Consider the following 18,271-nt stretch of genomic DNA (forward strand, 5'->3'; position numbering starts at 1 on the left):
TTCATACTAAAAGAAACATTCTTTGATGGTTACCAGGGGCAGGAGAGAAGGGAGAGTGGTTCACTGGCTAAAGGGTGACATGGAGAGCAATATACAAGACAGGGGAGGGTGGCAGAAGAACACACAGGCAAGTATGTAAGGGCTAAAGGGGATAGAGGTAAATAGTGATAGATACACAACCTTAGAATAACCATGTTCTGTATGTAGATACATGAACAGAGACACAGGCTGAATGGGTATATATATATATATATTCCACAAACGTATTAGTTTGAAAGTGGATATTTGTACACGGGTAACCACAGGGAGAAAACAGGACAACTGTTGTCTCATGGAAGAGATTACAATCATTGAGGTGAAACAAAGTGTATGATTTATTGAATGTAAAATTGATGATCTTGTCTGTAATCCTTCACTCAATTCACACACAAAAAATAAAAAATAAAAAAACAACAAAGAAAACAATGCCTGAGGTCAAATATTCTATCAAATTGCAGAGGCAAATCCAGATATATTTGAATAAGACTAGATCATATGCAAGAGTTTTGGCCTATGAACCTGAAAATTCTCTTTTTACAAGTACAATTGGTGATGAAGAGGGGCATTGTAGATTGAGGGAAAATATAACATCTCCAACTATGTTCCAGGTATGGTGACTAGTAAGCTATATGAGGGGTTGTGTGGAAGAATGATATAAAATGGAAATGTAGCAAATTAGGGTATTGTCCCATTGTATGTCAAACTAAGGAGAGTCTGTTAAGTTTTCTCCTCACCTTATTTCTTTTTAATAAGTTTCAAATGTATATTAAGCACATATAACGCTGTTTATCAAAATACATTCAATTATAATTCTTTTCAATCTAAATGCTTTCCTTTTTCCTATATTCCCCTCATGTTCTTTTCCCTATTTATCACAATCACTCAAGTTTTTCTAAGTATATATAAGAGCATGGCACTGTAGGATAAGCACTGGACTGCTGACCACAATGTAGGCAGTTCAAAACCATTAGCCACTCCTTGGAAACCCTATACAGGTTAGTTATTAGTCAGGTCCAACAACTAGATAGCACTGAACAAATCATTTAATCCCAAAACAGCTCTCAAATAGTGTTTAAAAGAAATTAAATTAAATTCAAAAAGTAATGTTTTAGTCCTTGGCTTTATCAAGTGTTTCAATATATATTATTACTCAAGTCCTACAACACAACCCAAAAGTAGATAGAATTCTATTTGCTCTGAAGTCAACTGGGGTTCAGATTCTCAAGTCCCAACACTAACACAAGGTGCAGCTAAAACTCATATCTTGTGACAATAGGCCCCTCTTCTTCCCAATGTCTCTCAGTCCCCACTGTGGTTCATTCAGTCTTGACTAAAACAGTATGCGGCAAATAGGGACAAGCTGATGTAGAACACAGTGTGTTTACCAAGTGGAAGCAGGTTGAGTAGGGACACGGGACTGGGGATAGCTGGACAAGAAGCGCACCTTCTGTATCTTAGGAGATGGGAATGGGGCATGTCTGAGAGATTGCTCAGGAGTCCTAGCAGGCAGGATACAAAATTACTGAGCACAACTAGAATCTATGGGCGTGAAATGAAGCTAAGACTAGGTCCACATGCTTTGAATGTTAGAAAATAAGGGTTAATGAATTAGAAAGAGGTTTCTTTTTAGAATTTTCTAGGAAAACTAGGAGGGCTACAAACTGCAATGCTGAAACCAGAGACTCAGAAACTTGCACACAAAGTTCATTTAAGCACTAGTCACACTAGCCCAAAGGTGGAAACTACCTAAATACTCATCAGCAGATGAATGGGGAAACAAAATGTGGTATTTACATATAATGGAATACTATTCAGGCAGTTGTTGTTGTAATAAGCCTTTGAATCAGCTCTGACCCACAGGGACCCTGTACAGGGTTTCCAAGAAGCAGCTGGTAAGCTTGAACCACCGAGTTTGCGCTTTAAACTGTCCTTGCAGTCCAGCACACTCACCCACAGCGCCCCACCAGGATTCTATTATTCCATTCAGGCAATGTTGTTGTTGTTGTTGTTAAGTGCCGTCGAGTCGGTTCCGACCCATAGCGACCCTGTACAGGGTTTCCGAGGGTGTAAATCCTTACGGGAGTAGAAAGCCTCATCTTTCTCCCGCGGAGCGGCTGGTAGTTTCGAACAACTGACCTTGAGGTTCGCAGCCCGATTCGTAACCACTACGCTACCAGACCACGTGCAATAATACTAGCGGAACTTGAAGACATTATGCTGGATGAAATCTGTCAATCACAAAAGGACAAATATTTATGACTTCACCTATATAAAAAGGCAAGAAAGGCAATTGTATAGAGACCAAAATGAGTGGTTACCAGAGATAGGAGGGAGATAAAAAGGAAGCGGTATTAATGGTGATGGTAAAATCTCATTCATTAAGGGTATCATTGCAAAACTGATTATTGTAATTGAATAATTGTTCACAACAAGTTGTACAGCTGTAAAAAGTTCCAAAGCTGTGTACAACCTTGACCAAAAAAACAGTAGCCCAAAAAATACAGTGGCTACTAAAGTTGATAATGGGACTGTGATCCTTGATTTGGAGGTATAAGATCATGTTTCCAAAAGACAGCTCCCAATTGATAGGCCCAATAGCATGCATGAAGTCCTGGTGTGGCACAGTGGGTTAATGCACTCGACTGCAAAGTCATTTGAACCTCAAGGTCAGTGGTTCAAGCTCACCAGTTGCTCCTCAGAAACCCTATCCAATGTTGCTATCGGTTGGAACCAACTCGAGGGCACTTAACAACAACAACAATAGTATGTTTAAGGCTTTCATTCTACATATTAGTTTGCTGTGTGGTAACTAGGGTCTTAAAAGCTTACAAGCAACCATACCATTCAAAGCATAGCAGTTGGTCTAGATGTACCTGAAGCAACAGAGGAAGAAGGAGAGTCAGGAATAATAAGAAGAAATGGACTATGTGACTAATTGTCACCATGAACATTGGGACCTTGTAGATTGAGTCCTTTGTCATGGGACTAGATGAAATGAATGGTGCCCGCCTACCATGACTAAACATTTCAATCAAAGATTTTATAGAAACATCCTGATCAAAAGAGAAGAAATCTTTGTGGAAGATTTCTATAAAGAGAAATTAAAAATCTCATGGATTCTAGATTTTCTGGAGCCATAGAGGCTGGATTTTCTGGAGCCATGAAGCCCTGAAACTATTGTGGTGAAATCATCTTTAAACCTTAAGCCAAAAACATCCCCTGAAATCTTCTTAAAAGCAAACAGTAGATTAGCTTAACTAGTAAAAAATTGTCTGCCGTGTGCATTATGCTATTTTAAGAATTATATATATGAGATCAATGTGACAACAGAAACTCAAAAGATAGTTAGGAACCTCAGGGGGCAATGAGTTTATGTTAATGGAGGAGGAACAAGTCAGAAAAGGAGGGTGAGTATGATCGCATAACTGGAAGGATATTATCAATGTCCTTGAATTGTACATGCAGAAATAGCTGAATTGGTATACGTTTTGCTGTGTATGTTCCCAACAACAACAAAATTATACAATTGGAAAAAAAAACCCTGCAATATTTCAAAAGTTTCAGGTATGTATGGGTCATCTAAGGGTATATTTTAAATGTAAATTATGACTGAATAGGTCTAGGGCTAGTCTTGAGATTCTGTATTTTTAATAAGCTCTCAGGTTTTTTAGATGCTGATGACCCTCTCAGATGTCTTTCAGCAGATTCCCAGTTATAGCAAACCAATAGGACAGAGTAGAACTGCCTCATAGGATTTCCATAGGTGTGATCTTTATGGAAATGAGTATTAGTTGTGCAGGGTTAAGTACACAGCTGCTAACCAAAAGGTTGATCGTTTGAACCCACCAGCCAATCCATATGAGAAAGATGCGGCTGTCTGCTACCATAAAGATTAAAAACCAAATCAAACCCATTGCCATCAAGCTGATGTCTACTCATAGTAGCCCTATAGGTTACAACTCTGAAAACCATTTGGGGCACTTCTACTCTGCTTATATGGTTGCTCTGAGTGGTGACTGACTCCATGGCAATGGGGTAATCTTTATGGAAACCAACTGCCAGCCATGACGGTCTCCTGTAGAAAGGCTAGTGGGTTTGAACCAATGATCTTTCAGCTAACAGCTGAGTGTACATTTATCTCACTGCCCCATCAGGGCTCCTTGTTGGTCCTCCATTGAGTATCTAAAGTCTAATGCAAAAGCAAGCAATCAGACAGTTGTTAGGATTCTTAAACTTATTTACGTTAGGTGAAGATCTGGCCTGAAAGGTCCAAATCTGAGCTAGCAGGTGGCAGTCACATACATCTGAAGAAGCTCAGCACAAAGGTAAACCTGACCCACCTCCCCAGGCATTTTCTAATGATTGTTGTGATGGAAAGACTCTATTCAGCAAGCCAGAATTCATCAGACACCCACAAGTCATGTAGAGCCATTCCAAATGAATAATTTGAAAAATGCTTTTTAAGCAGACTTCCAATTCTTACAGAAAAATCATAGCCAGTCATGTTAGACTCTGCCCTAGGTCAGTGGGAAATGATAACCACTAGATTTTTATTGTTTTAAAGCTGGCAGCTCTTGGCCCAGCTTGTCCCAAAGAGCTGAAAATAGGACTCACTGGCAGAGAATGTCATCTGCTGGGTTTGAGATTAAAACAAAAGGCAGATGGGCCCCAGACAGAAGAAGAGGTGGTGCAGATGGAAAGTGCCCACCATAACTATATAAAATGCAAGATTAACAAATTACTTGTATTTTACCCTTTTGAACCAGAGGATGTTAGGAATTCTTTATCTTGATATGAGGTGGGCAGAGGCGGTGTGGCTGCTGACAATGTAGAGTGACTTTGAGGGTGTTTGGATATTCTTAAATGGTTCCACTTGTGGAAAATTCCAGAGTCTGAAAACTATGTCAATAAGTTTCAGACAGCTGACAGGACACAATCAGATCACTAAGATTATCATAAACATCATCAGCTGTGATAATAACAAAGCAAATCCATAAAGAATGATGTTGCTGTTGTTTTTATTAAGTGCTGTCGAGTCAATTTGACCCATAGCGACCCTGTATGGGGTTCCCGAGGAGCAGCTGGTGAGCTTGAACCACCGACCTTGCAGTTCAAATGGCTCTGCAGTCTCCTGGACTCCAAAGAACGGTGGTAGGAAGTCACCAGACTCCAAAGAATGGTGGTAGGAAGACTTAAAGAGTTCGTGTAGGTAGCAAACCACCATCCTCACCATTCTCATTTCTGGCCTATTTCATAGATGTGAACAGATTTGAGAAAGGATGAGTGGTTTGTGCTCCCCTAAACCCTCCCCATCCTCTCCAAAACAAACAAACTGGCTGTCAACAAGTCAGTTCTGATCTGCAGCAACTCCATGTTACAGTTACAGATTAGAAATGCCCTCTAGAATGTTCTTGGATGTAATCGTTATGAAGATAAATGCTGTCTGTGATGGGATGATATCCATGAATCTACAGGGAAGCCCAGTTAATACCACTATTATTCAAATTTGTGCAGCAACCACTAAAGCCAGAGAGGATGAAATAGAAGAATTCTACCAACTTCTTCAATCTGAAATTGATCAAACATGCAGTCAGGATGTATTGATCATTACTGGTGACTAGAATGGAAAGGTTGGGAGCAAAGAGTAAGGATCAGTGGTTGGACAATATGGCCTTGGTGACAGTAATGATGCTGGATAATGCATGATAGAATTCTGCAAAACCAATGATTTGTTCATTTCAAATACTTTCTTTAGACAGCATAAGATATGACTATACACATGGACCTCACCAGATGGAATACACAGAAATCAAATTGACTACATCTGTGGAAAGAGACAATTGAAAAGCTCTATATCATCAGTGAAAACAAGGCCAGGGGCAGACTGTGGAACAGACCATCAATTACTCATATACAAATTCAAACTGAAGTGGAAGAAAATGAAAACAAGTCCACGAGAGACAAAATATGACCTTGAATATATCCCACCTGAATTTAAAGATCATCTGAAGGAATGATTTGATACTTTAAAAACTAAAGACTGAAGACCAGAAGAGTTGTCATATGACATCAAGAACATCATATATGAAGAAAGCAAAAAAATCATTGAGAAGACAAGAAAGAAGGAAAAGTTAAAAATGGATGTCAGAAGAGACACTGAAACTTGCTCTCCAGTGTAGAGATGCTAAAGGAAATGGAAGAAATGAAGAAGTCCAAGAGCTGAACAGAAAATTTCAAACATCAGCTCGAGAAGATAAAGCCAAATATTACATCAAAATGTGCAAAGATCTGGAATCAGAAAAGCAAAAAGGAAGAACACTATCAGCATTTCTCAAGCTTGGGGAACTGAAGAAAAAAATCAAGCCTTGACTTTCATTATTGAACGATTCACTGGGCAAATTACTGAATGATGCAGAAAGCATCAAGAGAAGATGGAAGGAATACACACAGTCACTGTACCAAAAGGAAATGGTTAATGTTCAACCATTTCAAGAGGTAGCATATGATCAAGAGCCAATGATACAGAAGGAAGAAATCCAATGTGCATTGAAGGAATTGACAAACAACAAGGCACAAGGAATTGATGGAATGAAAATTGAAATCTTTCAAGAAAGTGAGGCAGCAAAGGAGGCACTCACTCATCTGTGCCAAGAAATTTGGAAGACAACTATCTGGCCGACTGATTGAATGAGATACATATTTGTGCCCATTCCAAAGAGAGGTGACCCAATGGATTTCAGAAATCATCGGACAATCTCTTTGATATTCCATGTGAGTAAAGTTTTGCTAAAGATAATACAGAAATGGCTATAATCATACATTGACAGAGAACTTCCAAAGGTTCAAGCAGGATTCAGAAGAGGCAGTGGAACACAGGATATCATTGCTGATATCCAATGGATGTTGGCTGAAAGCAGAGAATACCAGAAAGACTTTTACCTGTACTTTATTGACTATGTAAAGGCTTTCAATTGTGTGGAACATGACAAGCTATGGACAACATTGTGAAGTATGAGTATTCCGGAACACTGAATTGTGCCCATGAGGAATCTATACCTGGACCAAGAGGCAGTTGTTCGAACAGAACATGGGAACGCTGAATGTTTTAAAATTCAAAAAGGTGTGCAAAAAGATTGTATTCTTTCACCATACTTATTCAACCTGTATGCTGAGAAAATAATCTGAGCAGCTGGGTTTTATGAAGAAAAACATGGCATCAGGATTGGAGGAAGACTCATTAACAACCTGCGATATGCAGATGATACAACCCTGCTTGCTGAATGTGAAGAGGACTTAACATGTTTACTGATGAAGATCAAAGAGCACAGCCTTCAGTATGGATTGCATCTCAATGTAAAGAAAACAAAAATCCACACCACTGGGCCAATAAACAACATTCTTATCAATGGAGAAAAGATTGAAGTTGTCAAGGACTTCATTCTTCTTTGATCAACTATCAACACTCATGGAAGCAGCAGTCAAGAGATCAGACGACGTATTGCATTAGGCAAATCTGCTGCACAGGAGCTTTTTAAAGTGTTGAAGAGCAAAAATGTCAGCTTAAGTACTAAGGTGCGCCTGACGCAAGCCATGGTATTTTCAATAACCTTATATGCATGCAAAAGCTGGACAGTGAATAAGAAAGACCATAGAAGAATTGATGCCTTTGAGTTATGGTGTTGGAGAAGAATATTGAAAGTGCTGTGGGCTGCCAAAAGAACCAATAGATCTGTTTTGGAAGAAGTGCAACCAGAGTGCTCCTTGGAGGCCAAGATGGCCAAAGTTCGTCTCTCATACTTCGGCCATATTGTCAGTAGGGACCAGGCACTGGGGAAGGATATCATGTTTGGTAAGGTTGAGGGTCAGAGGGAAAGAGGAAGACCCCTCACAAGATGGATTGGCCAAGTGGCAGTATCGATGGACTCAAGTGTGGCAACAGTAGTGAGGTTGGGCCAGGATTGGGCAGTGTTTTGTTCTGCTGTGCATAAAGTTGCTCTGAGTCGGTACCGACTCGAAGGCACCTAACAACAACAATAACAACAACAATTGTTATGGAAACAGGTCACCAGGCTTTTGTTCTATGGTGCTGCTGGATGGGTTAGAACTGCCAACCTATAGTTTAATAGACAGCCTGTCATTTAATAGATCACTATTTATGTCATGCAGGGACATTTGTCACTAAAAGACAGAGTGGTCCACACTTCCTGTTGACTGGTCTTAAGTCTGGGAGTGGGTAGTGTGGTTTGCACAAGATCATAAAAAAAGTTAGAAAGAGTCAAATATATATTTTAGCCAAACAGCAGGAAGGAAAATTTGATATCACAAATACTAGGATTCTTTCCTCCTAAATGGAGTTTGCCCACACCCATGGCTGTTCTTAAGCCATAAGCACAGGCTCATGTGTAGAGTGAGGCAGTGAGTTTCCCATTCCATCTGTACTGCTAGGACACCCTGGTATTTCTACCCTCCACCATCCCATATCCCATCTCTACCCTGCTATAAATTTTTTCTTGTGTAGTAAAATCTGCAAGAGAAGCAGAGCTCTGCTTGATCTCATCTCTCTCTCCCTTATCACTCCCCCTGCACACACAAACACACATTTCTCCCTTGAGTCAGTTTGTCAAATCTTTTGTTATTTACCCTTTAGTGTCACAAATAAGTCTGGTCTTGCCAACATTAACCACATTGCAGCATTATTTATATAGCAGCAATTGCTTCCTACATCTGTGATTATAACCTAGAGGAAAGAACTGGAGTGCCGGCTGGTCTTTCAAGTGTTCCTTTTTTGTTTAAGTCATTAATGTTCCAACATTCGGTGCAGGTTTTCTGCCATGGCTTTTAGCTGCTAAACTAATGTTACATTAAAGTGATAAATGATGCTATAAAAATGAAGAACCTCAGCAGAGATATTAATGTGAGGTGCCCTTTCGGAAGGATTTAGATTGTGTGTTTTGAATGTATTTGTTATGAGAATCCTTGAGCATTTTAGTAATACACCTGCTTAAACCCTTGCATCCTGATGCTGTCTGTTTAAACAATAGCAGATCAACTCTCATTACATAGACACCAAAGATAAATCTTCTCATTAAATGAAGCTCTTTGGGTTCTTTCTAGTCAGGCAAATGATTCAGTGGTTCCTCTGAACTCATTACCATTCATTCTGTCCCCTGCCTTCCTCTTTCTGATCCCTTTCTTTCTTTCCTCCTTCAGAAGAACCTGTCAGCTTTCCCTCCCTAAATGAGTGAAAAGCTACTGTGACATCCTACCATGCACAGGTGGTTCAGCAGAAGATACAATCTTCATTACTAAGAACTGTGCAATTGTGTCTTCTCCCTTGAAGAGGAACATTTTATGTTAATATTCCATTGTTCCAAGCCACTCAGGAGTTAATTAAGGAAAAGTTCAGACATTTCCCCAGCTTTACATAGGTAGAATTTTTATTTTATTTTACTTTTTCCACTTGTAAGAAGATTTTAGCCTAAAACTCTCAACTAGTTCCTCAAGTGCCAGCTCTTAGAGTCATTGCATCATAAGACATATGTGCTAATATTTGCTATGAAGATAATTACATTTCCATTAACTAAAATTTTGACAGTAAATTATTCCTTAATGTCACCTTTAGAAAGTAGATCTCTTTTACCACCATGTCTTTAGTCTTATGTCACTAGCCCATCTTCTTTTATTAACACTCAAAAAAACACTTATGATAAGGGATGACGTAGCTACAAGAGGCAGCATAGTAAAGGGATGAAGCTGTAATTCTTCTGTAGTGATATCAATTTGATTTTGCAGGGCATTGTTCTTTTAAAGCATGCTTTCTTTTCAAGTTAAAGCAGTTAGAAATTGGTATACATTGGTTATTACATCGAACCTTCAAAAGCACAACTGAACCCAACTACTAAGCCTTTTATTTGCAACTCACATGATGTAGACTTGACCAATGAAAAGTGAGGTAGCTCATAGAATTATATTGGTAATCTAACCAAAAATTCTTTGGGTGATTCTGCTCTGTCTTTTATTGTATCATTAAGCTCCTGAGTGAAGAACTAAAAGTATCCTTGAATTTACCAAATCTGATTTCTCTATTCCCCTTTTCCCTTTTAGATTATCAACCTTGTTACTAATAATATGGCAGATTACATGCCTTTGAGCACATTCAGAGACACCAGAAAAGGGCTTGATTTTTACAAAGACCAAAAGTAATTAATAATAATTATGCAAAGCTGTTTGAACTGCAAGGTTGGTGGTTCAAGCTCACCAGCTGCTCCTCAGACACCCTATCCACAGTCGCTAGGGGTCAGAATCAACTCGATGGCACTTAACAAGAATTCAAAGATCAGTGCCATTGATGGCTAAAGAGTGAAATGTTTTTATTTTTTCCCTCTTTTTGGTGTTGTTGAGTCAGATAGCAACCCTGTACAGGGTTTCCAAGACTACAAATCTTTACAGGAGCAGAAACCACATCTTTATGCCATGGAGCTGGTAGAGTTGAACTGCTGACCTTGTAGTTAGCAGTCAAGTGCTTATCCTACAGAGCCGCTACACTCAGTATATATAAATATATATGATGACATGTCTATATAAAAGATCTATATTCAAGACCTCCAAATTGAAACCTTATATATTAGTTTCATTGTTGTTGTTGTTAAGTGCCGTCGAGTCGGATCCGACCCATAGCGACCCTATACAGGGTTTCCATGGAGCGAATGGTGAGCTTGAACTGCTGACCTTGTAGTTCAAATGGCTTTGCAGTCTGGCACATTAACCCACAGTGCTACACCAGGACATAGGACTGCCATAAACAATTACCACAAATCTGGATGAATGAAAAACTAGAAAAGATTCTTTCATAATTCTGAAGGCCAGAAGTTTGATGTAATAACCAATGTACACCGACTTCTAACTGCTTTAACTTGAAAAGAAGGCATGCTTTAAAAGAACAGTGCACTTATAGACAGGGTCTCTGTGAGTCAGTATCAAGTTGATGGCAGTAGGGTTGATTTTCATCTTGATTCTAAGTTTTCCTCTGAAATATTTTATATATTTAAAAAAAAAATATCCATCGCCACCTCCTTTCCCTTCCTTTCTATGTTTTATCTTTAAAGAATGTTAAAAACAAACAGGCAAACTCATTGTAGTGGAGTTGACCGGCACTCATGGAAACCCCATGTGTTACAGAGAACTGCTCTACAGGGTTTTCCTGGCTATAATCTTTATGGAAACAAATCACTAGGGCTTTCTTCCTCAGTACCACTAGGTAGGTTCAAACTACTAAACTTTATGTCAGTGGTTGGTGGGTTTGAGCTGTCAAGTCATTTCTGACTCACAGCAATCCTGTGTAGAGGTTCTGAGGATAGCGATCTTTACTGGAACAGAAAGCTTCATCCTTGTCTCTATGAGCAGCTGGTAGATTAGAGCTTTTAATCTTGAGGTTAGGACTCCTGCTGTGGGTTAATTCACTGGACTGTAAAATCTGCTTGAAGCTCAAAGCCAGAGGTTCAAGCTTACAAGTTGCTCCTTGGAAACCCTATACAGGGTCGCTATGGGGCAGAACTGACTCAACAGCACTTAACAACAGTAACCTTGAGGTTAGCAGTGTAGCTCATAACCACTATGCTACCATAATGCTTTTTCTGAGTGCAAACCTAGGGACCTTAAAAGATTGCTCATGTCTCATTAATTGTAGAAATGATTTCTCAGCATTAAAATGCCTGCTCAATGCCCTTCATACTATCGGATCTTCATTCTGACTAACACTACAGACTTTTCAGAGTTTACCTGACAATCTCCTGAGCTAGTTTTGGTCAGATCACACAATCTAGTGATCAGATGTTCTAATTCTCATATCTGTCACTAGAACTATGCTCAATTTCACTGGGCTAGCTAATCCACAAATAGGAAATAATGAAACAAGTTAAAGGGCATGAAGTTGAGAAATTGAAGTAATATTTTTTAATTGTAATAGAAGACTTTTATCAAAATTATCTATTCTATCAATAACCTTTTCCCTCACAATTATTGATCTCTCACCTAGAATATTCCAAAAGCTCATTTCTTACTTTCTCTTCTTCTTTGCACTTGTATCACAAATGTGAGTAAAATAAGGTATTAATATGGCCATTCCCTACTTAAACATGAAAAAAAATACATATACTAAAATTTCTTCAAATGTGGTCTTTGAAACCTCTGGTTCAGAAAATGCAGGAGAAACTATGAAAAAGAAAAAACAAAGATTTCAAGGTACTGCCTCAGTCTGATGAATCAGAATCTCTGTGGGTGGAGCCTAGGAACCCTTCTTTCAGGCTCCCTGATGATTATCAAATCATCAGCTATTAAATATACTTTAAATCTTTGTTACCCAGTTGCTGTGGAGTTCATTTGGACTCAAGGTAGCCTCATTGGTGTCGGGGTAGAACTATGCTTCAGAGGGCTTCAGTGGCTGATTTTTAAGTAGATCCCTACACCTTTCTTCATGGCATGTCTGCGTAGACTACAACCTGTGATTTTATAGTTAACACCTGAATGCATTAATCATTTGCACCACCATGGGATACCCATCAAACTCCTTGTTGTCAAGTTGATCCCAACTCATGGCAGCCCTTGTGTTAAAAAGTAGAACTACTCCATAGGGTTTCTTGACTGCAATCTTAATGGAAGCAATTTCCAGGCTTTTCTTTCATGGTATTGATAAGTGAGTTCCATATTCCAACTTTCAGCTTAAAAGTTGTTGTTAAGTGTCATCTATTTGGTTTCAACTCATAGCAATCCTGAATAGAGTTTCTGAGGAGCTGCTGGTGAATTTGAACTGCTGACCTCACGATTCAAACTGGCTTTGTGGTTCAGTGCGTATCCTACAGTGCCACATCAGGAGTTAGTAGTTGAATGAAAACAGTTTATCACCTAGGAATCTCATTTGCAGTGGGTACTGGGTACTACAACAGTTCATGCACTCAATGGCTAAGCAAAATATTTTAGGCTTGAATCCACCCAGAAATGCCTCCGAAGAAAGGCCTGGTGATCTAACTTTTGAAAAATGATCATGAACCTGTGTTGTCATGAGTTGGAGTCAGCTGGTTAATATATGAAGTACAACCTAAAGCATCAAGTTTTCTTCAAAAGGTACTCTGAAATGAATCATCACTTCTCACAAACTGTCTCAGTCTATGAATTACCTGGTTCTTGTGGGTTGAGAATCAGAAATTCCCTATGGTTACTCAGAAACACATGAGGAGCTGGGGCAGCTCTAAGGACCAGTCCCTCTCTGACTCTCTCAGGAACCCTCTGCTTTCTCTTCATGGAAATGCTTCACTCTCCTAAATTGAATCAGTCATGTCCCTGATTCTGCCTTATTGTTTATATATACTTTCAAAATAATTCATATATTTTTCATTTATTTCCACTGAAATTTTGTTCTTAAAAGTTCAAAGAATCAAAAAAGATTGTGTAATTGGCTTCAGTCATTTTTTTTTTTTTTTTTTTTTACCATCAACTCAGTTTTTTGGGCAGAGAGTGGAGTACATGACCTCCAATGCAATGAAGGATTGTTGGAGAAAAGGTTATATGATAATATTTATGAATTACGTCTTAGATATTTAGCTTTGCTATCTAATCTAACTGGTTCTGACTCAGTAACTTTACTCAAAACTGAATGAAATAGTTCCTGATCCTCAGTCATCCTCACAACTGTAGTTACATTTGAGCCTATTGTTGTTGTCACTGTGTCAACCCATGTCCTTGAGAGTCTTCCTATTTTTGCTAACCCTATATTTACTAAGCATGATGCCCTTTTCTAGGGACTGGTCCCTCCTGAAAACAGGTCCAAAGCACAAGAAACTAAACCTCACCATCTTGTTTCTAAGGATCATGTTGGCTATACTCTTTCCAAGACAGTTGTGTTTGTTCGTCTGGCAGTCCGTGGTACTTCAAATATTTTTCGCCAAAACTATAATTCAAATATATTGATTCTTCTACCATTTTCTTTTATCATTGTCCAACTTGTACATGCATACGAGGTTATTGAAAATACCATGGCTTGGATCAGGTGCGCCTAAGTCCTCACAGTAACATCTTTGTTCTTGAAAACTTCAAAGAGCTCTTTTGAAGTATATTTGGATAATGCAATCTGTCGCTTGATTTTGTGACTGCTGTTTCCATGAGTGTTGATTGTGGAACCAACAAAATATGGTTTTAGACAACTTCAGTCTTATCCCCATGTGCAATCCACACTGAAGGTCATAGTCTTTGATCTTCATCAGAAAGTATTTTAAATTCTTTTTGCATGCAGCAAGCAAAGCTATGTCATTTGCATATAATTGATTATGAATGAATCTTCTTCCTATCCTGATGCCATGGTTATCTTCATAAAATCCAGCTTCTCAGATTATTTGATCAACATACAGATTGAATAAACACAGTAAAAGGATATACCCTGGAACACACCTTTGCTAATTTTAAACTGTTTGTTGTTGTTGTTAAGTGCTGTCAAATGAATTCTGACCCATAGCAACCCTGTACAGGGTTCCTGAGGCTGTAAATCTTTACAGGAGCAGAAAGCCTCATCTTTCTCCCACGGAACAGCTGTTAGTTTCGAACTGCCGACCTTTAGCCTTTTGGTCTATGTATAGGATCCTCATGAGAAAAATGAAGTGATCTGAAATATCCATTATTCACAATGTTATACATAGTTTATTATAATCCACACAGTCAAATGCCTTTGCATAGTCAATAAAGTACAAGTAAACATCTTTCTAGTATTCTCTACTTATAGCCAAGATAAGCTGATGTCAGCAGTGATATCCCTCTTCTCACATTATCTTCTGAATCCATCTTGAATTTTTGGCGGTTCTCTGTCGATGGACAGCAGCAACAGTTTTTGAATTATCTTCAGCAAAATTTGATATACATGTGATAGTAATGATATTGTTAAATGATTTCCCCATTCTTCTGGGCCACCTTTCATTGTAATGAGCACAAATATGGATCTCTTTCAATCAGTTGGTTGGGTAGCTGTCTTCCAAATTTCTTGGCATCATCAAGTGGTTGTCTTCAATACCGTATCAGTTTGTTGAGACATTTCAATTAGTATTCCATTAATTCCTAGAGCCTTGTTTTGTCATCAATGCCTTCAGTGCAACTTGTACTGCTTTAATCAATGTCATCAGTTCTTTATCATATGTTACCTCTTAAAACCACCACATCTCTGTCCGTTTGTCATACTGTGGTGACTTGTGAGTTGCTGTGATTCTGGAAGCTATGCCATAGGTATTTTAAATACCAGCAGGGTCACCCATGATGGACAGGTTTCAGATGTGCTTCCAGACAAAGACAGACTAGAAAGAAGGAGAGATGAACTACATCTGAATATTTAGTCACTGAAAACCTTATGAATAGCAGAGAAACACTGTCAGATATAGTGCCAGAAAATCAGCCCACTGACAAAATATGACTGGGGAAGAGATGCCTCCTCAAATTTCAGTTGATGTGAATGGAGTAAAGCCTGTGGGGAAAAAGCCCTTGGAACTTTTGTTTCATGATGGGACACAACTCAAAATTCAGAGAAACAGCTGGAAATATTCATTAAAAATCAGAACATGGAATGTATTAACCATGAACCAAGGAAAATTGGAAATTGTCAAAAATGAAATGGAATGCATAAATATCAATATCTTAGGCATTAGAGAGCTGAAACAGACTGGTATTGGCCATTTTGAATCTGACAACCACATGGTTTACTATGCCGGGAATGACAAATTGAAGATGAATGGTGTTGCATTCATTGTGAAAAAGAACATATCTAGATCAGTCAGGAGGTACAAATGCTGTCTGTGATAGGATAATATCCATGAGTCTACAGGGAAGACCAGTTAATACCCCTATTATTCAAATTTATTCACCAACCACTAAAGCCAGTGAGGATGAAATATAAGAATTCTACTAACTTCTTCAATCTGAAATTGATCAAACATGCAATATGTATTGATCATTATTGGAGATTGGAATTCAAAGGTTGGGAACAGGGAGGAAGGATCAATAGTTGGAAAATATAGCCTGGGTGATATAAATGATGCTGGAGAACACATGATAGAATTCTACAAAACCAATGATTTGTTCATTTCAAATATCTTTTTCAGACAGCGTAAGAGATGACTATACACATGGATCTCACCAGATGGAATACACAGAAATCAAATTGACTACCTCTGTGGAAAGAGATGGTGGAAAAGTTCCATATCATCAGCCAAAACAATGCCTGGGGCCGATTGTGGAACAGACCATCAATTGCTCATATGCAATTCAGACTGAAGCTGAAGAAAATGAAAACAAGTCCATGAGAGCAAGAATATGACCTTGAATATATCCTATCTGATTTTAGAGATCATCTGAAGAACAGATTTGATGCATTAAACACGGAAGACTGAAGACCAGAAGAGTTGTGGGATGACATCAGAACACCATACAGGAAAAAAGCAAAAAGTCATTAGAAGACAAGAAAGTAGGAAAAAGTCAAAATGAATGTCAGAAGAGACACTGAAACTTGCTATCCAGCATACAGATGCTAAAGCAAATGGAAGAAATGAGGAGTTACAAGAGATGAACAGAAAATTTCAAAGGTCAGCTCAAAAAGACGAAGTCAAATATTACAATGAAAGGTGCAAAGATCTGGAACCAGAAAACAAAAAGAGAAGAACACGCTCAGCATTTCTCAAGGTGGGGGAACTGAAAAAAAAAAAATTCAAGCCTCGACTTTTGTTACTGAAGGATTTTCTGGGCAAATTATTGAATGATCAAAAGAAGACAGAAGGAACACACAGAGTCACTGTACAAAAAGGAAATGGCTGATATTCAACCATTTCTAGCTGTAGCATATGATCAAGAGCCAATGAAACTGAAGGAAGAAGTCCAAGGTATATTGAAGGAATTGGCAAAGAGCAAGGCACTGGGAACTGATGGAATAAAAATGGAAATCTTTCAAGAAAGTGAGGTGGCACTGGAGGCACTCACTCATCCAAGAAATTTGGATGAAAACTATCTGGCCAACAAATTAGAAGAGATTCATATTTGTGCCCGTTCCAAAGAATGGTGACCCAGCGGAATGCGGGAATCATCAGACAATATCTTTGATATGCCACTCGAGTAAAATTTTACTAAAGGTAATACAGAAACAGCTGCAAGCATACATTGACAGAGAACTTCCAGAGGTTCAAGCCAGATTCAGAAGATGACATGAACGAGGGATATCTGATGAATGATGAATCTTGGCTGAAAGCAGAGAATACCAGAAAGATGTTTACCTGTGCTTTATTGACTATGCAAAGGCTTTTTCGATTGTGTGGATCATGACAAGCTATGGACAACATTATGAGGTATGAGTTTTGCAGAATACTTAATTGTGCTCATGAGGAATCTGAACCTGGACCAAGAGGCAGTTGTTCAAACAGAACATGTGAACACTGAATGGTTTAAAATTAAGAAAGTTGTGTGATGGGGTTATATTCTTTTGCCATAGCGTAGTGGTTACGAATTGGGCTGCGAACCTTAAGGTCAGCAGTTAGAAACTACCAGCCATTCCGCGGGAGAAAGATGAGGTTTTCTACTCCCGTTAAGATTTACACCCTCGGAAACCCTGTACAGGGTCGCTATGGGTTGGAACTGACTTGACGACACTTAACAACAACAACAACATTCAACCTGTATGTTGAGCCAGTTATCCAAGAAACCGGGTTATATGAAGAAAAACGTGGCATCAGGATTGACGGAAGACTCATTAACAACTTGCGATATGCAGATGATACAACCTTGCTTGCTAAAAGTGAAGAGGACTTGGGGAATATTTACTGATGAAGATTAGAGACCACAGCCTTCAGAATGGATTGCATGTCAATGTAAAGAAAACCAAAATCCTCACCACTGTACCACAAAGAACTTTCTTATCAACGGAGAAAAGATTGACATTGTCAAGGACTTCATTCTTCTTAGATCAACCATCAACACTCAAGGAAGCAGCAGTCAAGAAATCAAATGACGTATTTATTGCATTAGGCAAATCTGCTGCACAAGACCTTTTTAAAGTGTTGGAGAGCAAAGATGTCAGCTTGAGGACTAAGGTGTGTGTGACCCAAGCCACGGTATTTTTAATAACCTCATATGTCTGCGAAAGCTGGACAGTGAATAAGGAAGACCATAGAAGAATTGATACCTTTGAGTTTTGGTGTTGGAGGAGAATATTGAAAGT

The sequence above is a fragment of the Chrysochloris asiatica genome, unplaced genomic scaffold (genome assembly GCF_000296735.1).
Source record: "Chrysochloris asiatica unplaced genomic scaffold, ChrAsi1.0 scaffold00177, whole genome shotgun sequence".
Taxonomy (NCBI): domain Eukaryota; kingdom Metazoa; phylum Chordata; class Mammalia; order Afrosoricida; family Chrysochloridae; genus Chrysochloris; species Chrysochloris asiatica.